This window comes from Pleurodeles waltl, chromosome 4_2, assembly GCF_031143425.1.
Source record: "Pleurodeles waltl isolate 20211129_DDA chromosome 4_2, aPleWal1.hap1.20221129, whole genome shotgun sequence".
NCBI lineage: Eukaryota > Metazoa > Chordata > Amphibia > Caudata > Salamandridae > Pleurodeles > Pleurodeles waltl.
The window spans coordinates 94,801,481-94,829,068 of NC_090443.1; the positions used below are offsets into that span (position 1 = coordinate 94,801,481).

Here is a 27,588-nt window from a genome sequence, read left to right on the forward strand (position 1 = left end):
GTGAATCTTCTGCTGTGCTGGTTACCAGGACAGCTGACAGGAGAGTAGGAAGGCATTTGGCTGTCACTGATTGACTAGACTTACTGCAGTAGTGCACAGAGACTGCTCCTGAATAATGGTAGCTGCCAGTAACAAGGTCCAGTGACACTGCATTTTTACTTGCTGGCTGCTCATCCTATAAATATTCACAGTCACACTGTGTGATTCAAACTATTCTTGAAGATTTAAGGTAGACAAATAAAAATATCAAACATTTCTCAATCAGAAAGAGTAGGGCTGCTGACAGCAATACTGATTATCAAACCCATGCTGATTTGATATATACATTTGCGCAACTTGTAATTTTGTGCCCAGATTGTTTTCAGTTTATGAAAACTTAATGTTGCTACTTAACACAAACTTCTAATTCATTTTAAAAAGAAAAATTAAATTGTCCAAATCATAAGGTGATTGCTTTTACAGAACAATAGAAAATTTTGTTCTGAAATCCAAGGTTTTCATTTTTGGGTTTTGCCTGCACAGCGCTGGCACTATACTTGGAAACCCTTTGTATTAAAAAAATCTTAAAAGGGGCTTAGAACCCACCCCTTACTTACCTATATTTACCATTGGCTGTCTTCCAGTGGCTCCTACATCACTTTACTTACCATTGGCTGACTTCCATGTGGCTCCCTCTTCACTTTAATTACCATTGGCTGTCTCCCATGAAGGTTCCTATGTCACTCTGCTGGTCAGCAACCCCTCCTCACTTTCGTGGTCCTGCTGTGGAGCCTGGACCAAGTACAGCTGCCGGTGGCCAGTGTCCACACACCTGCAAGGTATTATTTTGACGTGTAGCACTGCATCTGGGCATCGTTTGTAGGCTGTCTCTAGGCCAGCATTTGTAATTTTTATTTTTATTTTGGCAGTTTCATATAGCATGAACTGGACCCGATGGTATCAGAGTACTTTACATGAACACCAGTTGCGTTACAGATTGGCACATTCATTTAAGTTAAGTGATTTGACCAGAGTCCCAGAATGATGAGCCTCCACTGAGGCTCAAACTGGTTCCCCAGCTTTAAAATCGGCCACTCTAGCTGTTACGTTACATCCTCTCCCCTGTGTGTTCCAGTGTGTTGGACTTCCATTCCGAGACCCCTCTAATTCCGGTCAGCACATTACTTTGACCAGCAGTCCCACGCGCATTGCTCTCCTTCCTCTGCCCTGAGTTAAAACAGGAGTTATACAACGTGGTTCCTGTGTGCCCCTGGCAGCAGCCACTGTACACACCATCAGATCATGGACCACATAAAGAGGCATATTTATACTTTTTGGTGCAAAACTGCACTAATGCAGTTTTTCACCAAAAAGTTTAGCACCGGGGTGCACCATTTCTGAGCACCAGCCGGGCACCATATTTATGGAATGGTGCAAGCCGGTGCAAAGGGTAGTCTAGCATTAAAAAAATGACGTTAGCCTGGTGGGGCTGGCGGTATGGGAGAATGGGGTTTGGCACCAGAAAAATTACGTTAGGCAGGTTAGAGTAAAGAAAAATTATTCTAACCAGTCTAGCGTCATTTTCTGATGCAAAACCATCCATACCACGTGTCTCCTGTCTTAGAAAAGACAGGAGTCATGCCCACCACTCCAATGGCCAGCACAGGGCACTAGGATCCCCTGGGCATGGCCATTGCACTGAGTGCCATGTAGGGAGGCCCATTTCAGGGCCCCCAATGGCACTTAAAAAAAAAAGAATACTTACCTGTACTTACCTACACTTATCTGAAATGGGGTCTCCCATCCTCTAGTGTGGGTAGTGGTGTCCCTGGGGCCTGGGGAGGGCACCTGTGGGCTTATTCCATGGTGTTTCACCATGGAAATAGGCCCATAGGTCCCCTAATGCCTGATCAGATCAAGGCATTAAATAATGGTGCAAAGCAAGTTTTGCACCATTATTTGACCCCTCCCCCCCCGTGCCTGATTTTAGCACAGGGGGATAAATATGGTGCTAAGGCCATAGAGTCATTTTTTGCATGGGAACGCCTGTCTTGCATCTCATTACGCAAGGTAGGTTTCCATGTCCAAAAAATGATTTTAACTCCATAAATTTGACGCTAGACGGGTCTAGCACCAAAGTATAAATATGGAGTTATTTTTGCACCGAATTTGCGTAAAATAAAATGATGTAAATTCAGCACAAAGTATAAGTATACCCCAGAGTGTGGGGATTCTTGAGCGACAGAGTGGCGGCACACGCCATGCTGCTCATATGGAAGCTAGGTAAGAGACAAATCAATAACTAAGTAGACCCAGAAGGGCATATTTACAAGCCCCTTGTGTAACCTTTGTGCCACCAGAGCATCATTTGCTTGACACTAAGGAGGTGCCAAGGTAGCTTTTCTGCTGTGCCAGATTTACTAAGTGACGCTATGCTTGCATTGCGCCACTTTGTAACCTCTTCCGCCACATTATGCCTGCATCAGGCATGTATGCAAGGGGGGCGTTATGGTGCTTGGAGGCCCAAAAAAATGACAGTGAAATTTACAAGATTTTACTGCACCATTTTTTCCGTCATTTTTAACACCTGCTCAGAGCAGGCATGAAAATGACACACCCATTGTAGTCAAAGAGCCTCCCTGCACTTTGCTGCACTAGTGTTGAAATTGTGGACGTTAGCGTAGCAAAGTGCCAGAATAGCATAAAAAATGCTGATGCTATTGTGCTAACGACCGCCAAGGTGTGCCGTATCATAAATGCGGCGCAACCATGGTGTTGTTATGTGCTGATAGGTGGGTGCAAGAATAGTGGTACATCATCTAAGATGTGCCACTTTCTCGTAAACATAGGCCATGGTTTATTTACTGAGCCACCCCATGCTCCCAGATTAATTTACCAACCACCGTTCATATTCAGACCCAGACAACCAAGTGGCAAATTTCACATGACAAAGGGCACACCTGAGGACATAACTTGTAACTGTCAGATGCCCAAGCATGGTGCAAACGTAGCCACTCCTGGTTGACAAGTGACAGGAGCGAGCTGTCTACACATGTGGAATGTAGCTTGTTTAAACCTAGGTAACCCAGTGTGAGGTGCGGTAAATGCAGACTTTCGCCTTCAACTAAGCCAGTCACCTCATGTTCTCAATTTGTGTTTGATAATAAGTGTTCTTGGACATCTCCAAAAGTACAACCCTTGCAAACAGAATCAGTTTTGTCTCTTTTCTGCACCTTTATATAGCAGAAACTCGGCCCAAAGGCATTGGAGCACTTAGCATGAGCCAGATACATTATGCGAGGTCACATTCTGTTTTGCAGGCATGGGAGATTAAGTGATTTGCCCACAATCACAGTATGTTGAGCTGAAGCCAAGAACCAATCCTGGTTCCCCAGTTTCAAAGTTGGCAGCTTTGCCCATAACTCTACACTGTCTCCTCATTTTCCAACCTCGAGGCCTGGCGCAAGCACAAATACAGAAGCCATACATGATACAAATTAACTCTCCCTCCCAAACAACAGAGGATACCTTCCCACCAAATCTCACACCAGAGGTTTCTCTTTTGCTTTGTTATTGACCACGTCCAGAGGGGAGGAGATCAGTGTGTTTTGTGTGCTGGAGCAATAATTGTGACATTGATGGCTGGACATCTCATGGGTGAGGTCAGTCACAGCATGGCAGCTTTCTTGAAAGTGAGGCAGTAAAGGGATCCCTGCAGTGACCACCGGGAGGAAGAGATTTCTTGAAATCTTCCCTCAGTGATCTCCGGCTTAAGCAAGAAACATGAAAACAGAGCGCACTGTCCTGGTAGTTCCTCCAACACATGAATGTACACATGTGTTGATTCCATTATTTTTTCATTTCAAAGGTATGGCTTGCCTTTCAAGTATGATGAGTTGTCGGTAACACTAAAGCATGCAGGGTCGAGAAGAGGATTGAAAAGGGGCCAATGCACAATGTTTTATTAAGGAGGAGTTTAGCTTTGTCAGTGTATTTTTACATGCTGCACAGCAGTTGAGCTGCTATGGAACATTAAAGAAAATAAAAAATGCTATGACATGGTCAACGTTGGCCACGTCATATGTTTTTTTTTTACCTGGAGCCATCTTGCACACCATGTCAACTGCTGTCCACCATGTAAAAAACATTGACGAACAAAATAGATTTTGCATAGATCAAACCTATTGGCTTTGCCAATGCTTGTTATTAAACAGTATCCACATGAACTACTGATGCATATGGAAAGGTTGTACCTTGCATGCCCATGTATCACCATCGCAGGCACACAGCATCCCATAAATTACCAACATTGTGTCATGGCCAACACTGTACAAAATGTGGACAGTTTAAGTGAGCAGATAACTCTCTCATACGTGTGCAAATTTGATTGAGGGCATTCTTTTCTGATAATAAAAGGCTTGTTTCTGTACAGCGCTGAGGCCTTCAATTTTGCCATATCTACTTGCTGTGCAAAACAGGTGGCATGGTTACCAAATATATAGGGACTTACGTTACCAATCTGAAGGATGAAGCAGTGGCGTAACAAAACTTGTACCCCCCTGCAAAGTACCTGTGGGGGCCCCTCCACATGCACAGTGCACTGTACTGAGGGGGGCCCTCACGCCCCGTGGGGGCCTTTGTTAGGCCACTGGGATGGAGTACTGAGTCGATATACTGAGATTGCAGCTTCTGATTGTATGGCTCACACAGATGTTAGGATGAATTTATAACTCACTGACCTGCCTTTTCATCATTTCCACAGATGATGAAACTGCATTTCTGATGCATGTCAACACTACTTTATAGTTTGCATTGACTGGGGATTTTTTCACCGCTTTACCACTCTCAAGTTTAATGTAAAAAATCGGATAAGTGAAGTTAATGTAAACGAATCATGGTGGGTTATTTAAAAGACTCCTAGTGCTTCTTTTAAAAAAACTTCAGCTATACACCATTTCTGTCATGAGACATAATAATGGCAAAGTTCTCAAAAAACACAATGTGATAGCAAAGTATATTGCGGTTTAGTAACAAACATTATTTAAATCGTTATGTGAAATTAAAATGCCCTCTGGGTTGTTTAAAAATAGAAATCTGCACGTTTTTATGTAATGCCTCACCCCTGCCCTTTTGCAAGACCGATCTACCCTCTAAGTCAGTGGTTCCCAACCTGTGGTACGGGGACCCCTGGGGGTCCGTGAAGCCTCTTCAGGGGGTCCACGATGGCTTAGAAAATTAAATAATATTAAAAGATTAGGTCCACAGCTTTTAATAATGAGTCAGTGGGGGGTCCCCAGATTCCCAGAATGATTCAGTGGGGGTCCACAGGTTCCAGTAATGATAAAGTGGGGGTCCACAGAAGACAAAAGGTTGGGAACCACTGCTCTAAGTGAACACAGATAGTAAACTGCACTCACTGTCTTGCGTGTTGCTATAGTTTTGATAAAATATCTATTGGGCTCCATCTTGTGCTTGTGAGTTCTAGCACAAAGCAAGTGAAGCACAGTGTCGTATTGCAAATGGTCGTTCGGGCCATAGACTCTGACACCCTTTGCTGTAGTGCAAAAGGCCATTTATTAGGACAGGCTTGCTTATCATGATACACAAAAGTGTAACCGTAACTTGAATGATAACTTTATCTTAAACGTGTAACTCCCCTTCTTACATCCTCACTTCAATCCACCACGTATCCTTTGCTCTCCCAATTTCGCCTTTTATTCCCACACATTCCCTTTTCTTCGTATCCCCTGCCTGACTCGGGCCTCCCCCCAGTCTGTCATCCTTCACCTGCTTCTTTTTTCCCTCTGGAAGGGTGGACAAGCCCGCATCTGACTCTCCACCCTCCCCCATCTACTGCCTGCACCAAGCAACCTGCCCTAAAACTGGCATAACCACCCCCCCAGCCTTATCAAACTGCCTTTAAACCCCTTCCTTCAAACCTGCTTACTTGTAGGGCGGGCAGGTGGCCAACCTTCGCGCAGTGTAACAGCCAGCGCCGAAGAGGCCGATCGTCCCACCCCCTTTAATACTAACTCCTAAGACCCTCCCCCGCCTATCCTAACCCAGGCCGTCATCTTTCGGCCCGAAAGCTCCCGGGGAAAGACTGGGCTGCGTCCAACTCTCCGCGGGGCCCTAATGTTCCAGAATGGATCTTTCAGCTCTCTTCTTCGGTTCAGGATTTCTCCAGCCTTGTGTGTACCACGCTTCCGTGGGACAGGCAGAGGTGTAGACACGATCAGACTCAGGACTGCTTCCAACACGCATGCTAGACATGCGCAGTTTCGACACTGGAGGGAGAAAGTCAAAATTAGCATGTACTTAAAATGTTGCAGCGTCCGGTTAGGATAAATATAGAATCCCACTGCAATACTTTAATTGCTTGTATTTAATACCTTGAGGGTGAGGGTCAGAAACCAGCCTGCGTGCCAGGCAAAGGATTAACCACAGTTGAAAGTGGCCAGTCCTGTCCTGTTGTGAAACAACAGGAAGCTTGTCATTTTTAGGGGAGCCATACTCAAAGAGAAGCCCGACCCCTGTCGGCCCCCACGTGGCTATGGCCCTGGTTTCAAACAGTAACTGATTCTCAACGCTCTATGCCTATGGGTAAAGATTTTAGGTATTAAAAAGTCATAGTCCTGGATATCACGTGCGATAAAAACTTGAAAATCTCTTAGGCCGTGGGTTCCACAACCAGTCCATAATTTTAATATTATGCCTGTGTTGTGAGATATTGTGGTAGCTGCTGGTGCTGGTTCAGGCTATACATGTGAATAGATGCCTCACACTCTACCTGCTTCTGTTCCTAGGACCATATGCTGAGGCCTGACATTTACTGAGGGGTAACTATACCTCATTCTTGAAAATGAATTTGCTTTACACTGTGCCCTAGTTTTCACCAGGGTCAAGGTAGTGGTTGACTGGAAGAGCTCGCCAAGTGTCTGAACTGGTGTTTCCTTTTCCTCACTTCTAAGAAGGAAGGCCATATCCAGCACTCATTGGTACCAATGTGGCTGATGTGGATGTTCATTTTAACGTGCTCCGTATTGACTACCATAAAAACAGAGCTTTTACTTGCTACACCCCTGCTAAGCAGAGCTAATGTTTACACACGCGCTTATCTTGTGTAGAGGAATTGCACCAACAGGCTCAGCAGAACCATGTTCACATGCACTGACCCACTGACCTTCCTATAGCCCTACATACCAGTAGTAGCATAACACATGTATTTGTTAAATACATGTTCAACCTTTGGAGCATTTTTGCACTCAGTAACACATACTTCTTGTTACATGTGGCAATGGTACTCATTTAATCTACCTCAGAAAGATGAAAGCCTGAGAAGACCCACCAGTATGAAACCTTTGAGCATGAGCTAAGAAGCTGATTCCTAAAGCTAGTCCACTAAACCACCAGAATTAACTAAATGTTTGAATGTGTACCACACAAATGCACCTAACATTACATACATGCTTTGGTCCGGTGCCTACACTGGCATGTGCAGCTCATGCTCTTCTTTTCAGCGTTTCCACTTACAGTGGTGAATCAGGCCAGCCACTGGGATGTACATGCCTTGGCTTCTGGCATTTGTGGGGTTAGTGTGTCATCTCCTGTTTCCTAGAAAGTTTCTGTGTTGTCTTTCTCTGTCCCAGTTCACGCCGACTGTGATGGAACACAGGTTGGATACACTAACCAGGTTGTCCTGGTCAAGGATTTTACCTTCAGATTTTAGTCCTTTAAGTCACAAGCTACGAGAGGAGTGCACTTCAAAAGCCTCAGGGGAGGCACTTAGAGACTCACAGGGTGCAAACAGAGGCCCACAGGAGGGCCCAACTCAAGTCCAGTGCTCATGGGTCAGCTAGGCAGTACCAAGAAAAGGCATCTTGCAGCTTGTTGTATCCCAATACATTTAACAGGAGGTCAGCATTATGACTCTCGGAGTCCACTTCTTTCTCCTGAGTACGTGAAGGAACAGGTCCAGACTTCTAGCCTCTTCTCAAGTCTCAGACAGCAGGCTGAGTCCTCTTCTGATCTTCCACAGGTCCAGGAGTGTTCTGAAATAGCTAGCTGGAGATGCCACATTTATGCCTGGCATAAGCCGATGGGGGAGAATGATCCCTGGGTATTCCCAAACCAATAAGTTAATGTTCCCAGGGTAACTCTACCCACTTTGGACATTTTTGAGATGGCAGAAGTCTTCAGCCACACTCAACATGGGCAATAGGGACTGGGTGTCTGTGGAGTATAATATGGTAACCCCAGTGTCCTCCCACACCTTTAACATCAAAATCCAATATGAGGTAGTCACTGTGCTCCCAAGAAACCCAGAGAGAGAAGACTAGTAGAGTAAATTAGGGTTCATCAGCAACTAGACAGTAGATACACAAGAATTTGTTTGGCGTCCGTCTCTTGCCTGTTCAAGTGCGTGATAAGTGTGATATATAAAACCCTATTACACCTGTGAAACAAGTCTTAACACTCCCACAAGATTTGACACTATGATGCTAAAAAGAGGCCCACCATGATGGGCCGGTCTGGCTGGTGGGACAAAAGAAGAGTACATGCCTGGGTGTGAGGTACATCTGCTCGTAACAGGGTAGGCCTATTTGAAGCTAATCAAGTTCCTGGGCCCAGCCTACATGCCACCCTATCAAGGGCACAAGAACACGTCCCCATACCTAAGGTCTTTTGACCCTGTCCTTGGGGCAAGTTCACACCTTGTTCACACCTATTCAAAGGCTAATTACTGGCTGGCAAAAGTAGGAGAACAAATGCAAAGGGGGCTCCAAAGTCTTTGGGAGGGTTGAATTTGTAGTTTTAAACTGAAATAGCTAGGCTGCATATGCTAGGAGTGCAACCATGTTGCACGGTCATTGCAGTGGGTGGCACAATGGTTGCTTAGCCCCCTAGTGATTCTTAAATTAAAGACCTTGGGTACAGTTTGTACCCTATACCAGGGACTTATAGGTAAGTTAAATAAGCCAGTTAGGGGTATGCTAATTGCATTGTGTTAAAAAGGTGAAGCATAAGCACTTTAACCCTAGTTTCAGGGATAAAGTGCACAGAGTTCTACAGCAAGCAAAAATAGTTAAGGGAAAAGCCTGAGCGAGGGGTACACCATGCAATCGATGGTCATTTCCAGCAGGCATAATTATGGCCGGTCTTTTTTTTCTTTTCAGGTGCTTCCTAGCAAGGTGCTTAAAAGACAGAATAGTTGGTAGCTCACAGAGATGCAGCTCCTCTGGTTTCCTGCCCAGAGCCTTGTGTCTTCAACTCCTTGATTCAGGTTCTTGCTTAGCAAGAACTGCTGTTGCTTCTTGCAGGAGCCCTGGCTACCCTTGACTTGTTTAATTCTGCTTTGGCATTCTGGCATAGAACTTACAGGCTTAAAGGGAGTTATTTTCTCAGCTATTACAGTCCAATAAGCATGAGTCTGAAGATTGTGAACCCATTCTGCTAATCCTGCACATAATTTCCAAGAATGAAAAAACTGAGGAGAATTATCCCATATATATGGATTAGCACCCTCAAGGTTTTTTGCCTTTGTTACCTTTTCCTTCTGCTCTTTTGACACTGCTTTCAAGGAAACGTTTGTCTGTAACTCATGTTTCTGTGGGGACAGGCAGTGTAGCTTCTAGAACGTGTCTCTTAAGAATCCAGACCTAAAGGATCAACCTCTATGCCCAACTCTTGACAGTTTGCTGCAGGGGTGTATTTTGCTTGTGTCATTGGTAGTGACCGGCTCTTCTTGTGATTGCTTTCATGATGCAGGATTCCAGGGAAATGCCTCTGGGTGCCAGATATTTGTGTTTCCACCTCACTCACTGGACTCTGTTATTGTATTATGCCGCAGCTAGATCTATCATCTTTTGAACTGTGCGCATGTTGTTGTTTTAGAGTTTGTAAGGAAATGCCTATTTTTGCATGATCACCTCTAAGGTTTTAGACTGATACTGCTGGTTTTTTACTTTGGGAGTGCACAGAGTCCTGCAAATAAACCTCAATACTAGTGCTCTGATCCTTAAAATGTGTATGTCAGATTGGTTCGCTCACAATTGGCATAGGTCAGCTTACTTATAAGTCCCTTGTATCTGGTAGAAGGGGTATCCAGGGCTTGCAAGTTAAAGTGTCCCTAATGGACTGCCGCACGTACTTTGACACCACAAGTGTGACAAAGAAATGCCAGATTCTCAGTCTGCAATTGCTGGCTGGCAGAGCAGTTTTCAAAACGCTAACTCAACTTTGTTGTTTAAACTAACAGCAAACTAATGACAAAGTCCCGACCTTCCTTTTTAATATAAATAATAGTCACCTCTGAGGTAGGCCTATTGAGCCCTAAAGCAGGGTACTGTACATTAAAACGTGTTTTTACAAGGCCTAACAGTCCTCACAGTTCAAAACCCCAAATTAACCTTTTTTTGCTGTAGAAAGGCAACCCCCATTGGTGAGCACATGGTTACACAGTGACAACTCAAATGGGACTACTAAAGTTGATACTTCAATGTATCAAAATATTTGTTACATTAAATCCGAGTTGATGTCCAAGTCAGTATTTAGTGTAACTGTTAAGTAAATGGTAACTTTAGACAGTTACCATTCTGGTCCCAAGTTACCCAGTGACCGTTTACAGTTGTTGGCCACAAGACAGCCTACTGCCTTTCCAGGGGGAGGTGTGAACCACTCTCAGGAAGAAAAACAAAGGTCCTGCCATTAGAAGAGGTGATATCTCTTCCTGGCAGGAAGGCGAAATGGAGCATGAGCCCAAAAAGGGACCTTCAAAATGGAAGCAGCCTTTGTAAAGCAAAATGGTTGACTCACACAAAAGGGGCTGCTCTTTTGGTCTGATAGACAGATTGGCATCAGGGGCATAGAGAGGGAAACAGTTGCCAAAACAGTTTTCCCATGGGCATGTAAGCCTTAACTAGCAAGGGTGGGCTACCGAGCTTCACACATCGAAAGAGAGGTTCTGCCATCTTGGGAGTGGGCTGAATATTGCATTCTTGGACAACCAGATGCCACACTTGACAGGAAGTTGTCATTAGGTGGGAGAGGGCCTGGTAGTCCATTGGCTAGTGGCCACCTCTTCATCCAAAGGCAAGGTTTGGCATAAAATGGCACCCAGACCTTAGATCATGTCTGCACTGGAGATAGAACCAAAGAAAGAGCTCTCCTGCTGTTCCCTGGACCTTGCAAAAGAAAGGTTGCACCAAAATTTGGAAAATACCTGCTGATCCTTGGCTATCCAAGAAAAGAATATGACTGTGGTGCCTTGATTGAGGAAAATTCATCCGAGAGCCATGGACAAAAGGAGTGACTCCAAGAGTCAGTTGGCTGACTTTCTGTTCAGCTACAGGGTCACAAAAGATGAAGAAACCTGTGTTGGTGAGTTGGTAGCCACAATCGCGAGACCACTGGTGATCACTGAAGTGCAGCTTAGGAGACCAAGTCCCAACACTCAAAAGTTGCACCGAGTCTGCTGGACTGGGAAGAGTTGCTAGAGTGTAATTTGGTCACCCAATAAGGAGAGTAGCCTCATTTAAAAGAAACCATTGGTTTTGCTGTAACAGGAGACCAGCAGACCAATGGCAAACGTTTTTTTGCTAGGTGTCAACTGGACTTTGAAGTTTATCGACCCGTGAGGCTAAAATCACCCCTATTTGTTCCTGGACTTAGGGATGGCCCGTGGGAGTCCCCCATCACTTGATCGGCATCCTCAGAATCCTTCCGCATCCTGTATCCCTTGTTTCAGGACCACTCCATTGAAGTATGGCAGTTTGCCCACAGAGCTTGGAGCTAGACTGGAGACTCCTTTGACTGCAAGGTAACTGTCCTTCCAAGCTTCACTGGTGCCTGAGACTAACTCCGTGTTGGGGTTGGTAACACAAAGTGGGCCAGAGTAGTCATTTACAACTTTACAAAAAAATTCAAATTAACCGCTAACTGCGGTAGTTGTCAATGTTTGTTTGCGATTTGAATAAAAAGCAGTGATATATTAGTTGCTTAATAATTTGTATATCCAGAAACCCCTGGTGGATTTTGTTCATTCTGGGACATAAAATGCATATAAACTGATGTCAGATTTTCTTTATTTCAGGTTTCCTTCTTGTTCAACCGTGTTGGTCCTTCTAAATACTTGCACTTGTTCCTTTGACAAAGTCTGACTGGTCAAAGCCACATCTATCAAGCCCAAGACACATTTGTGAGTTTATTACACAGTGGGGATGCACAAAAAACACTACATATAATAAACTGCTTTCCTGACAGTGGGTGACAGTGATTGGCTGGAGGAATTGCTAGTTAAGTGATTGCAAGATTTCTAGGTTTGTTTTTATTCTTTTGGAAAACCCAACTCCCCACCCCAATCCCAGCAGGTCACACTTTCTTTATAAATGCTCAGCACAGAGCTGCAAAATGACTGATTGAAATGACCATCTCTCTGCAGGATTTCCAACATCAAATCTACAGCGTTTTCGAACACTAGACCTGTTATAGTATAGTTTATGGGCATTCCTGCATTTCTAGTAGGTTGGGCCTGGGGTCTGCTTTAAGCATATTATGGGCTGCAGTTACAGAGCGATGCAATGGAGGAAGTTGATCATAAGCCCTCTTTGAGAAGATCAACAGCCTTGTCCTGCGATGGCCTCATTGAACATAGGGGAGCTGCAAGAAAGTCCAGATGAGGCTGACTCAATATCCAGAAGATCTCAGGTTGTTTTTAGGTGCTAATTTAGAGAAAAGCAGTGATGGGAGTGGGTAGACAGCCTCAACAAACCTGCATATTTCCTCTAGTGTGTAGTGTTGGCAGGAGTAGCATTCTTACTGACACCTGAGGCAGCTTATTTTCAGCATGGTACTGAGTCTTACCTTTGAAAGAACTTGATAGTGAAGCATTGCTCCTTCTGAGTTGTGGAGACCTATGTCAAGAAGAAATAAGTAATCAGAATATCTTTTTTCTCAGGTTGAAGAAGACCACGAGAGAGAGCATGGGTCAATGTAGAATGCCAGTATAGAATGGAATTCTTGGGTTGGAATTTTAGCCAATTGTGGTGGCTTGGGTAGCAGTAACTGCTCTCATCAGTCTATGCTTGAGAGACCGTCCAGCCTATTCGTAGTCATTGTTCATCCATCAAACAAGCACACAGAGTGACCAATTCAAAAGTCTTTTTGTGTTTTGGAAAAGAGAACCCTTCTTTTAGTAGTTTTAACCAGAGCTCTATTTTATGGTCATTTGAAGAAGCAGCCATTTTTGGAGGGTCTATAATTTTATACCATATGCCATTTGGTCATCTCCTGTCTGGAGAGAATATCACAATTTTTCCTGCAAGAGCTGAAACTCTTGGAAACTCTTAAAATGTTTATTATTGTAAATGTATGTCATGTGTTTTGAATTCAAGCAAATCTTGTGCATTTTTTAAATCACTTTAGGTACCTGATTTGGTGTAATAAATTAAATGAACTTATTGTTGTTCAATTAAATTATTTTTTGGGATGTGCATTTAAGTATTTTACAGGTAGCTCAATTGTGCAAAGGTTATGTTTTGATCCACCTTTCTTTTGCTCTCTCCCCATACTACTAGTGGCGTAACTTCAAGGGGTGTGTTTGTGGTGTGACACCCCCCAAATAAATGCATTCTTAGATTGGTAGTTGGGTCTGGGGACCCTCAGTTGAGTCTGCTAACTCTGTGTCGGTTTTCCTTGTAGTAAGCTTAGAATGAAGGACAAAACAGTGATCTTTGGTGTAAACGAGAGTGAGAGAAAGACAGAGATACCCATCTGGTAACTGAATTTCAAAATGTGAAACCCAATAACCTAGCATCAATACTTGCTTCCCTGCTTGTCCAAACTGTGTGATCCTTGGCAAATATTTCATTATTCAGAGTCTCCTTTTTCTTTATTAGCACATATGAGCCTACTTTTGAATACTGGAGTTCAGGATTTGTGCTGTACAAGAACCTTTTAAGTTTGATTTAATAGGCTATAATGATGCTCCATCTATAGTAAGAATCAAAGCCACCTTTAGAGTTTACATGACAACTGACTTGGCTCTTAGTTTACTAATGAGATTTTCTTTGCGGGTGAGTCATGTATGTTTCTAAAAACTATTACTTTTAATAAATATCTGCCTATGCAGTGACACAATCTGATGAGTTTAGGTGGAACCCTTCCGCGTGCTAAAGGCATACACTTTTTTAAATTTTGAAGAGATTGTATCCTATTTCCACAATATGTTTGTTACATCTCATACATGCCAAATGTTATCATGACTCGCCTCGTGCACAGACTTTTAGAGCCAGGCCAGATCCATAGCTCTTCTCTGGCTCAGCTCATCCTATTAATTTGTTTCGGGGTCCTTCTCTATTTGTGGCTTGGACTTAGTACATGGAGTTGTCAGTCACATGATAAAATGATTTGTAAAAGGCAAGGACTTGAAACATGGAGCCCTGCCCACTTGCACCAAATTGAAAACTCTACCATCAAGGCTTCTTGCAGCAGAGACAAGCAAGAGTTCATGCAGTGAAAATACATTAAAAATAAGTGACCCCAGGGCAGGGATTCCAGGGTGTTGTGTTCTATATGACTCTAGTCATGTGTTCCTAGGGAGAATTACCTAGCCCAGGTGGGGAAGGGAGGGGCATGGCTTCAGCCGGTGTGTTTGGGGTGTGACACCCCTCAAATGTGCCCTTGGTCTGATAGTTGTGTCTGGGAGCCTTGTGTGGGGTCTGCTATCACTGTTAGATTTTCTTGTTGTTCCATTTTCACTAAGAGGTCTTAAGTTGTTCATGTTTTGGATCTGGATCTCAAATACCTATAGTGTCCGGTTTACCTAAAAAGCAGCAAATCCGCACCCATAGAAGTACTCCTTGAATAGGTGCAAATTTACTACTGTTTGGAATTTACAAACACTGGCAATAGTAGACTTGGAAAGCTCCATCATGCTCAAGTTTCCAAGCATACTACTGTCAATCAACCAACCAAAAGTTGATGGGAAGAATGTTTGTAAATAGTCTAACCCTGCAGTTGCTCGGGATAGCATTGCACCACATCTTTTATTGCCCACTCTGTCATTCTGGACAGAGGCCAACCTAATGCACATCAGTACTGACCCTGTTCCTCAAGGGGACAGACCACTCTGAACCTTGCTCGACCCTCCACCCTCCAGGCGACTGCATTTATTTTTCCCTCCCCCCCCCCCCACCCCTGCATCTCGCTAAGCTACGCCATTTGCGTTCAATTAGTGCAACGCTTTTTACTTTTGGGACTGAAAAGAAGATAATAGTGTCAAACCAATTAAATTTCATCTAATCTTGTCTCTTTGAATTGGTCAGTTGTGCTCTCAAACAGACAGTTCACACGGATTGAAATTGGTGCAGAGCAGCCTTCAGATTTGCATTTTCATGTTTTTTTCACGGTCATTCTAAACAATATACATGAAATGATACCAGTAAGTTTCACTGTCTCTATTGATGATCAGAGGGACAGAAATTTTCTTTTTCCAGGGTGTGCTCTCATGCGAATTTGTAAGCAGTTTTGGTTATTACCAAGAAATGTAGGACAATCGTTCCACAAAACCAATATGCATAATGTTTCTTTGAAGCAGCTGGTTGCACTCTCATTTGACAATATTTGAACCGTTAGCAGGTGCTGGCTCTAATGTGAATGCAGTGCATTCAGGTATATGTACTCTTCACATTTTACGCTCCATTGTTCATCACGGTCATTGTGGACATCATAGATGAGTAATATCCTGACACATGTTTCCCTAGCTCTAGTTTCTTAAATCCTGACCTCTACCCTGAAGATAGCGCTTTAACCTGAAGACTCTTGGGAGCCGAGTCTGTGCAGGGGTGTCATTATCACTGCCTTCTGACAACTGTCTAATATTTATAGTATTGCTGAAACTATAAAGGAGGCATTGCTGCCTGAAATGGTAACCACATGCCTTGTGCTTGCGCCTTGATACTTTCAGAAAATACCTGTAAGAGGGCAACTATCTATTATTTTTGTTATAATAATATCTATTTTAATATTCTTGTTCTTTACGGCTCTCATAGAGAGTCTCTATCATTTATTTCAGTTTCTGAATTTCATAAAACACTGCTGTGACACGGTAAAAGTTGATAACAAAACAGGTTACCCACTGTTGGAAGTCATAAAGGCCTTCCAGGCCAGGCTGGCAGGCCTCTCTGAGCACCTATCAGCAGAGCCGTTCCTTGGACTTTTGGGGCTCTGAGCCAAAGGGAAGACGTGAGGCCCTCATAATTTGCATGTGGCTGACTTCACAGGAAATGACATCACAGGAATATTAATATTATCTGAGATTACTAAGTGATCTACTGTGAATATCTGTAACATGGATAAAAAGGGTAAATAACCATATGAAACAAATCCATATATTTTAAAGCTGTTTTAAGTTCATTACATTGGATACACTGGATGCAAAAGCATGTCCAGGTCTCACAAAAATGTATTTCCTTACTCCATGTTAACTGTTTCCACATTAGCGCATGATAAAAATTCCAGAGCATTGAGGAAAATAAATACAATGGTATCTGTAAGAAAATGCCTCTTTTGCATGTTCAACATATTGTAACTGATGCTGTTAATTTTTCGACTCTGAGTGCACTGAGGCCTACCAACCAGATCTCAGTGCCAGTGTTCTGAACTATACAAATTGCATGTCGCATTGGATACACCAAATTGGCAAGGACTAACTTACTTATAAGTCCCTAGTATATTGTACCCAGGGCATGTAATGCAGAGTGTCCACTCAGGGCTGAAGAACAGTTTGTGCCGCCCTGTGTGTGACAAAGTACAAAATGGATCCTAGCCTGCCACTGCTGACTGGAAGGACAGTGTTTAAGCTGCCAGTTCAACTTTGCCATTCACACCAATGGCAAAGCCACACTACCCCTTAACAATATATCCCCTAAGGAATGCCTATAGAGCCCTATGGCAGGGAGCTGTATTTTGTCAAGTAGGACATATATTTTTATTATGTCTTAACAGCAACACTTCGAAATTGTTTGTTTTGCTGTGGATAAAGTAAGTAGCCCCACTGGCTAACACCGGCTTAACAGTTGGCACACCATCATGCCTAACTCCTGAATGGTACTACCTACATCATGTAAAGTATCAAATAATTGTGGCTAGCTCATGAATGGGACTACCTAACTGGGTCATGTAAGGTATCAAATTAATTGTGGCATTAAACCCGACCTGATGCATGCGTTGAATTTAATACCACAGTTAAAGTTTAGCAACTTTTGGAAAGTTGCCAGTCTGTGCTCCAGTTAGCCCGGCAGCTTCACAAAGGCCCTGGCACACAGACAGCTTTCTGACCACCTGGGGAGATGTGGGAATGAGTCCTCGGCCCAGTAAGAAAGGCACTTGCTGCAGATTGAGGTGTCACCTCCTCTCCTAGCCAACAGGGTGTTAGCTCAAAAGGCGAGCTTGAAAGGGGAAGCCACCTTTGTACGGGAAATAGCACCAACACCCGTGAGCAGGATGCCTTTTGTTCCTGCAGACAAACCAGAGACGGGACCAAGGAGGGAAAATTTGCACCCAAACCGGTTTTACCATGAGCATGTAGCCCTCTAGTAGCCACACCTCTAGGTTGGCCTACCAAGCTGCTGATGACCGAGGAAGATTTGTGCCACCTTGAAAGGGTCAAGAGTGTGGCACTCTGGGATAGTCAGATGCCACACTTCACAAGAATTTCATCACTACTTAGGAGGGGACCCAATAGCCCACTGGCTGGTGACCTTGGGGTCCCCTCTGGGCACTTTTCTTGGATAAATATGGCACCCCTTGCACCCTGACCCTCAGATGGCACTGGAATCAGAAAGAGGACTGAAGAAGGCCTGCCCTGCTACCCTTGACCCCACACAAAGAGGGACTGCACGATAGGAAGAACTGCACCTGACACACTGTGGTCTATCAAAGTTTTGACTGTGCCTGCAGCTCTTGGCTGAGGAAAAAGTTGATTCTCAACCCTAACCTACAGAAGCAACTTGAAGAATCAGTCGGCTGATCTCCTGGAACCAGCCCCAGATATACAAGAGCTGAAGAAGCTCAAACCAACAAGTTGGTAGCCACCACAGATGTTTTGCCTCTACCAGTTGCCTGGCACCCAAGAGGACAAATCTGAGATAGCCAACAGTTGCACCTGAGTCTGCTTGATGAGGGAGTGCTATCCTGTCCAGATTTGTTGCACCCAAGGGACACTAGCCCCCTAAGCCACCTAAGGATTTTACCCCAAAGGCGGAGTAGACTGACCAGTAGCCCAGCACTAGATGGCCTGCTACTGCAGCATGGAGTTTAAGGGACCCTGATCTCTGTGGCCAAGTTCACCCCCGTTCACCAGTGGACCGAGGAGCAACAACAAAGACATCCCTGTCAACTACACCACAACCAGAGCACCCTTTGAGCATCTTTTGCCTGCATCCCCCAGCATCATGATCAGTCTGTTGATGTCTATGGCAGTCATCCTGTAAAGTTTGGATATTGCCCTAAAAACGCTGTGGTGGCTAGGTAACTGTCCAGTGTCCACTCTGGCCCCTAGACCTCTGTCCTTCTGGAATTGGTGGCCCACCCTGGGCAGGAGTAGCCAAACTCACTGTTTCAAACTTTTCAAAAGTTTCCAAAGTTTTTGTTGGCCAATGCTTGTTTGCCATTGCATTTACAAGTAATATTACATTCTAAAATCTGTATCTCCGGAATCCGCCAATGGATTTTGTTCATCAAGGAATTTAAAAATCCATAAACATATAATCTATTTTTATATTGGTGTCTTCTTATTTTCATGTGTTGCGACTTTCTTATTTCGTTGTTTGATGCTGTTAAATGTTTCACACATAGTTCCTTTGCCAAGCCTCACTGCTCACAGGCATAGCTACCCAGGGTTGAGCTTAAGGTTAAGTAAATGAGCCTGACTGGACCAAAGATGGTATTTGTGAATGTACTGCATAATAGGGCCCCACAGCGATATCACAGAGTGCATTCAAAGCCTCACAGTATCACTCAGGTCACTGGAAAAAATAAGCAATAACGTCTAGTGAGATAAAGTGTCTAAAGAGTTGAGACACATTTCCATTTTCATTTTTCATTGACTGTTTTACACTCATTCACCTGTGAGCACTATATTTCCTTTTCATTTCGCCCAGTCTTTCAACATGAGCTTTGTACTGCCTTCACACACTTTTGCATATAACTACACGTACAATTGACACATCACCATTAATCTATGCCTTCTACAAATGGCCAAGCATGATTGGATGAACAGGCATTCTGAACATGTTTGTGACCCTCTGGCAGTCACTGTGAGAACCTCCTGTTATCTTTTGAATGAACTCCAGTGCTCTCCGTATTGGCCAGTTATAATCACCCACCCACAACCTGAACTCTCACACACACACACACACCTATAGGTGAGTCGTTTCACAGTGAAATGTTGAATGAACAATATATAAAGACAAAATCCAGGACAAAGTAAATACTCTTGAGGAAGTAAATTAAGCAAATTGTGTGAATTGTCAGTAGGAGATCCTCATTGACATGAATTACTGCAATATTGTTACAGTCATTGTTGATATGTGATCAATGTTGTGCCATCTATAGGACATCCTTATAGAGCCTGATCTAGACTTATTTCAAAGTAAGATTATAATTATCACTGGACTGGAGAAATGGAGTGACCTACCTCAATGAAAGCCCTAGTCCTGCATTTGTGCTGCGCCCACTTATTTGGTTCAGCCCTTCCTTTTAATGCATGCTTTTTCCTGTCCTGGACCTTGGAGCCATAATGTAGAGCTACCACCCAAGAGAGTGGTCCTCCTATGGGCCTTGCAGCACTAGATAATGGGTGCCTAACTCAGAAGAGGAGGGGCCTCCTAATATCGGCCACATTGCAACCATGATTCAGTGCTGTGAGGCCCAGGGGAAGGTACCCCTCTCCTGGGCTTTGAGGTGCTACATTATGGCTGTAAGGCCCAAGGCAAGGGAAAACATCAATTATAAGGCAAGGCTGTACCAAAACAAGGTGAGCAGTATAAACCCACAGCCCGGGCTTTCAGTGAGGCAGGTCACTCCAGGTCTCAGACACAGCCCCAATTTAAATCAGTATGGGCTCTATATTGATGTCCTTTACAGGGAAAAGCACTAAGGCAAATAAGGAAGAATTATAAGAATCCCTGCAATCCTAGACCACCAGGGGGCCTGCCACAAAACATATAGTACAGCCAACTCACCCACTGTTTCGCAGACTGAGTAAATGGCTAAAATGCCTGCAGTTATGGCTCAATGGACTCCCGAGAAGTTTGTCCTCAACTCCCTGGGACAGTCGTCAGAGTTCTTAAGATACTTTCAACTAAGACACATAAAAACTTTCCAGAACCTCAGAGCTGCCAGGTTTCCCCAAGTCTAGGTCAGGTTTTTTCTTTGAACTCTGGCATTTGGAGTCCTGTTTTATAAGGGAAAAACACAACTATAAGTCCCAGAATTCAAAAACAAAACCTGGACTGGAGCAGCACATCATGCAAGGATATGGGATACTTGACATGGCTGGCCCCTTAGTGAACACCAACCAACATCCAAGCCACCCTGTTCTCGTAGCCCTTGAGAGTTCTTGTTCTGGTCTCAGCTGACCATGTGACACATGCAACACCCAAGACTATCAATTTTGTCTGCAGCACCTTCTTTAGATAGCCTCTCCAAGCTTCATAACCACTGTTCTAGCTCCAACTGCCTTTGAGGCCCCAGAGGAAGCCTGTGTCCAGAACACACAAATTCAAGGCTCCACTGCGTTCCCCAACTACCACTCATCATGGACTGTGGAAGCAATGTCACGCATGACATATAGTTCCACGGCATGAAGTGATTGTGACATGTTTTTTTTAAAGATCTTTCCAGTTTTATATAGCGCAGACTCTGCCCAAGGCATAGGAACAGTTTACATGAGCACCTGTTACATTACACAAGGTGAGATTCATTGTTTTTTAGGCACAAGGAAATTAAATGACTTGCCCAGAATGACATGTGCTGAGCCCATGCCGGGACTCAAACCTTATTCCCCAGTTCTAAAGGGGCAGTTCTGATCCTAATGCCACATTCTCAACTGCTGAGGGTGCCCCTCTAATGAAAGCTTGTTGTTACCCCTGCTGGTTACATGTACTTTAAACAGTTGTTAAAGTCCAAGGAAAGCAACAGTGATCAGATATTTTGGGTACTATGTTGCATTTGAGAGTGCTGATTTGTCCTTGACAAATGGAAGTTCTGGTATTCCCCAAGTATCCCATGTAAGGTAGGAGTTTACAGCAACAGACCTTTCAGTGAAGTGAACTACATGTACCAGAATCCACACGGGAAAAATGGGAGTGGATGAGAATAGCGATTATCGAGATTTGAGTACCAAGAGAATCTGAATTTCATTAAAGACACAGAGGCTAACATTCTGCATTAATCTTATAATGCTGCGTGGAACCATAGCAACACATGAACAGAACAATTGTCCTCTTTAAATGTGCGACTTGTTTAACAAAACTTGTTCTCTTCTCTTAGTGTAGATGGATCTCAAGAAACCGCCAATACGAAAAACGCAGTCAGAAGAGTCAAATTACAGTGAATTATCTGAGAGAAAGAAAATTGTTAGAGGAATCGAACCAAAGAAAGTACACGATAAACAAACAACAATGCATACCCGCTGGCTGTTCATTTCAACACCTCACATGGTGAGAGGGACATCCTCAACATCAAATTTCACGGAATTGCTCAGGTCACAGGATCACCTAGACTGGGTGACAGAACCAGGGACCTCCGCAAGTGCGAGGCCAAATGGATTCTCAAACTCCGTGCAGTTGAGTTTGGACTCAACACTGACCACGAACTGCATTTTTTCCTCACGTAAAATGTGTTTACCATCAATGCTATGTTTCTGTGTTTATTACTTTTTTGTTTGTACTATGTAATATACATGACTGTAACTTTCACAATACTTGTTGCGCATTGCCATATCCTGGCATCGGCTCTACACAGAAAGTGACCACATTTATGTACACACTGCACCCTATGCTTTGATTGACTCAGAGAAACCTGGCCTGGAATATCTCAACATTGTTGTGTCTACCATCAGTATGAATTGCTTTTCCTATCTTGTCTATTACCACGGAACTTACAAACTCTTCCAATGTGTTTCGCTGTTGCTTTTACTACATTACTCTATGTCTAATATTGAATAACCACCCTAGATGACATGACACCTGTACACAATTTGTTTCCTACACAGCTCAGCAGTACTCACGGGCTGTATATATATTCTTTATTTTCCTTAACTGTATCAATCCCCTAATACACATACGTTTCCACATTGTCGGGTGATTCTCTCGGTGTTTTACACACACCACACTCTTTAACTATCCTCACTTCTTTAAAACTACATTACATACTATCCTCTTTCCCTTCTTCACTGCTTCTGTTTGTCCACTTACATTGACTTCTGTCGGTCCACTTATATTGACTTGTTCTATCATATTCTTTCCTGTAATTTCATTTTTTATAGTCATCTCTCGGTCTTTTCTACTATATTTCTAACGCTTTCGTATCCTTCCCAATATGGCCGCCTACGTTCCCTTCCTTCTTCCCGTGTTTTTAGCCACCTACCTCCCTACAACTTTTAGCCTAGTCCCTCTTCTATTTCTACACGTTCTGATTGAGTTCAAAACAAACGCGCGTCGTTGAGCTACGGACTCGCTTCGCCAAATTAGATACTCCCAGACCAACGTTCAGATAATCGGGACCCTCCCAACGTGGCTCATACTACTGGGGGGTTCTGTTTCATTTTTTCATTATTTTCCACTCACCATACTTAGATAAATAGTAGTATGCAAACCGACTTTCGTACACGCTACAACTCGGTCATTGGCATATTCAATTGACATACAAGCAAGCTTTTTGCTTTTACTTTCCAAGGTGTTGTTACCTACTCTTATGCAACGGAGGCTGACTCCAGTGTTTAATGTTGATGAATCTGCCCGGCTTTCACTTTAAGTCTACGGACACGCTGACACCTAATGCCTTATATTGGCTCAGTCTTATTATTTTTTCAGGGCATGGATAATATTACCTCGCGCTTATATATTAGCGCAACATTGTGCCTTACCAGCAATCGAGTTTTTTCGATCTAATTTTTCAAACTATTCTACGCCGCAAGCCTTTTTTGGAGATTCCAACCCCTACAACCTCTTTGATAACATTTCTGTTTACCCAATTAGGTCACTTTTTGGGCTTATCAGGGCTCTGATATCACTGTATACTCGACCACTGGAAATCTTCATTTCTACATTTACTGAATTTACTGTCTTCTTGTGCCTCTGGCCGGACGGGCCCAGGTATGGTTTTCCATGACTTACCTTTGTAGCAATTTCTATATTACCCCACATCACGTTTTCCTCCCCCTCTTCTTTCCCCTTTTCTGAACTCATTCCCTTTCTGGCTACCTTGCCACTCTCTCTGAGCGCTTTCTCGGGCCAAACCTTCTCATATGGTACTATACTTTACTCTACCAACATAATCACTGTTGTCACTGTGGTAACCTTACCTGTTTGCTTTCTATCTTACTGATGTTTGGGTTCACTTCACGATATATTCACCATATTCGTAGGCATACAAAATAGACGCGTCGCACCGAACTCACTGCACACAGTCTTTGCTTTTACTCGCACTTGTGTTTGGATCAACATAACAGCATCCATTTTTTGCCGTGCCACATGACTGTTTTCTCACTTGCATCTAATCACGCATGCATCTTTTTCATTGATGATTACGGGTTTAACATACATTGTAAAATTTTATAAATCTCATATATTCAGATCAACTGTATATATTGGTATATTTTTATTACTTCTTCACAGCCTTGATAAAGTCACTTGTGTGACGAAACACGTGTTGGCTGTTTCCTGTAAGACGACACAAACCTAAACCTGTGAATAAAGACTCTACCTTTAACACCTACCCGGAATCATCGCTTTACTCTTCGCCTTTGGATTCGTTGTACTTGGGCTCTACTTTCATCCCATGAACATTGTTGAACTTTTACTTCTCTGTGTGCCTTGGTCTACCTGTACAAACAAATAAAGAGATTAAGGATGTGAGGGAAAGGTCTCTCATAACCCGTTTCCGTTTGGGGATCATTAGAAGTAATTTGTGTTTCCCGTTAGGTCAGTATGGGGACAAATGTATTAGACCCTGCCCCTGTGATGGGGTGTCCCAACAGACCTTGCCCCATTTTACTTTGTTTTGTGTTTTTTATGCACCATTCAGAACTCGTTTTCTATTACCTCTCCTAAAGCCCAAGGGTTTTGTGCAATATCGTCCGGCTTTTATGTGGCTGCAGATGGCCTCAGATGTATTGGTGTGGAAGGGGCTGGGATCATTCCTGAAGGGAGCTATTACTTGGCGTAACAATGTAGAGTTTTTAGAATGAATCCTTCTATTTTATTGTTTTTACGTATGTGGTTATATATGTTTTTACTCCTGATGGGTGTTCTTATTATTTATGGTTCTATTGCTAATTTTAACAAATGTATTGAAGATTATTTATTGTAATGGATGAATTGTTTCATACCGAATAAAAGTTATTATTAAATATTAAATAAAGTAGTTCAATCACATTCTTTAATTAAAAGTATAAATACTGTTTTGAATGTCAAAAGTGTATTTTTTAACCTTCTTTCATTTCATTTTAATAATTTTTCTTTTTTTGTTAATTAAACTTACTAACTGGTGTGGGAGAGATAATGTTAGCCTCCGTGTCTTTAAAGAAATTCAGATTATTTTTGGATTCAAATATTGAGAATCACTATTTCATTGCAATACCAGAGGCTACTATTATGCATGTTGGTAGCCCTCCAAAATCACATCAGAGGTGTTTGATATATTTAGAAAATGTAGCAGCATTAGACCAATCAGCCCTTTTCATAATGTTCTTCCAAATGGCTTGGCTAGCCAAAGCGCCTCTTAATGAATGTGTACAACACTTTTGTAAGTCAACACCAGTTTGTTGCATGGTACATTTCATCCATCTAGCAATTGTTGTTGCAATGACTGCTTGAAAGGGTTTCTCAAAAGAGATTATTATTTGATTAACACCATCAGGTCGAAACTCATTCATATGGGAATCATATTTCATCATGCAATCAACTGCGCACAATATTCTGCATGGGGCATATCTAGGATAAAAGATAGCATCAGACATAGTCTTTGTTCTTTTAGTAATATTAAAGTTAAGCCTAAAGGGATCATAAATTCTATTATTTACCTCCACTGCTTTGACGTCTAAAACTATACGACAAGCGGATTAAATATAGTCAGTACGCAAGTTTCATGGTAAGTTTCTTTGTTCTAAATACCTGTAACCTGGCCCACCCGAAAACAAGGTAAGAATCAGACTGACATCCCACAAAGTTTGATACCTTGGTCTGGGGGATCTTCTTAACTTGATGCTCTTTAGAACACGACAAACCAAAACATTCTTCCATACACTCCTACCGTTAACCATACTGTGACCAGCAGATGTAGCAGATCTGTAACAATTAATAGTCCTATAACTCAGACGGCTACCAAATTGTTGTATCTGGAAAATGTACCACCTCAGCTAAAGGAGGCCTCACGGACTCCAAGTAACTTTCCAAGCACCATCGTACCCAAATCTTCCAAATTCCTTTATATCTCTATCGTGTCCCTGGAGCCCAAGATTCCTCAAGGAACTCTGCAGCTCATCCCGTAAATTCTGACATCTTAACAGATCACCTGACACCTTCTATGCAAGAAGGCTCAAAGTCCCTCTCTGGACGAGCGGGTGTTCCCTTCTATCTACATCTTTCAACAGACCCTAGATAGAATGTCACAAGCGAGTTCCAAAGTCATTGGAAACCACGCTTGTGAGACACGAAATGGAATCATTAGAATAAGGAAACATTTCTTCTGTCTCGCTTCCTGAAGAACTCTGTGGATCATTGCAATGGGTGGAAATGCATATGTGTCTGGCATCCTACTGTAGTATTTCTTCAGTTGAAAAGTCAGTCTGCTCGCAAATAGATCCAAACTTGGAATATTTTTCAGTGCTACTCCTCAATCAGTTTCCAGTCACTCTAGTCCCTTAAAAATCTTGAATTCCAAAACAAGATGGTGGCGATCTTGCAAGAGTGTCGCCGTAGGTTTGTGCTTTCTTCAAGTCCTCCATACGCTTCTGAAAACCCTTCCTAGACGCTTAGGGAGCGGAGAGAGCTGGATCTGCGGTCCAATATAGATTGTGAGAGGGGAGAGACTCAAGGTGAGCGGGAGCCGCAACCCAGCACATAAAAACGCTAGGAGTCGCGGCCCAGGCACATAAGGCATGGCTCGAAGATTAAGCTCTCAGGAGCAAGGCGTGGTGCAAGTTCGTCAAAAGCTCTTGCATGAAAGGCAGTGGAAACCAGAAGGTATCACACAAATTATTTTGGTAAATATTACTGAAGAAAATTGTAATCCCAATAAGGTATATAATTTCAGGGGGAAATGTTTCCATAAATTGGAAATGAAGATGAATAAGGAAATTGCTATGGTTAAGAAAATAAAAGTAAGGTACAATAATATGGAACAGGGTTGAAACAATAATGTATAAAGAAGGAGAGTAAAGTGCTACTTATCTTATGAAGGAGGTGCTTTCAAAAGATGATAATCGTTCTGTTCATGGACCTTTTTTGTGTTGCTATGGTTCAATTCTAGATTGTATTTCTTTATGATGTAATGTACTTTCAAGTGTTGCATGGAGTGACATTAAAAGATTAATGCATAATAGTCACTGGCATAACCATGCCAGTTGTTCTCATGTAGAAATTACATGAGAACAACTGGCATGGTACAACCCTGTCAAGTTTCCCAGGTCCATGCATGATGTGCTGGTCCAATCTAGTTTTTTTCTGAATTCTGGGACTTGTAGACTTGTTTACTCTATTATAAAACAGGACTAGCGCCCAAGAATTCAAAGAAAAAAGCCTGGACTTGATCAACCCATCACCAACGGACCGGGAAAGCCTGGCAGCTATGAACTTTAGCTCTTAAATGTAAGACATTTCTAATGCTGGACAACAAAAACAGGTTAATACATCAGAGTGGACAACTTGGGGGACAGTTGTAGATACATTCTGGATAGGGCAAACCCATGCAATTGAAATGGCCCATCATTATGTGGTCACATTGTATCAAGTTTTTAATTATGCTTTGAGATTTGTTAGTGTGCTAAGCAACAAGAGCTGCCCATGAACCCATGAGGCCTGGGAGTAACTGCACAACTAAACAAAGGCGCTCATAGGTATCATTTGAAGTAACAATAAAGGATGTGTGAGGTTAATTAACCCTCAGCATTCAATGCTATCGTCCTGTCTTCAAAACTCAGAAAAGCATCTGATTATATTAACCTTTATCACATTTCAATCATTACATTACAAGTAAAAACATTGTCACAGAGTCCCAAGAACGTGTGACATCAGCCCACCGATAGGAAACAGTTGAATGGGTATCACTGTGAGTTAAAACAATGGTACCTTACTCAGGCATAGAGCATTGTATCCCTGGAAAACC

General features: G+C 42.9%; 1 long non-coding RNA gene across 2 annotated transcripts in view; it reads right to left on the reverse strand.

The window, feature by feature from the left end:
- LOC138292304 (uncharacterized) overlaps positions 1–27,588 on the reverse strand; it is a 180,591-nt gene that overhangs the window by 90,025 nt on the left and 62,978 nt on the right. For both annotated transcript variants that reach the window (XR_011202644.1, XR_011202645.1), the window contains exon 2: positions 23,981–24,086. This is a non-coding gene — a long non-coding RNA (uncharacterized lncRNA). The remainder of the gene's footprint in view (positions 1–23,980; positions 24,087–27,588) is intronic.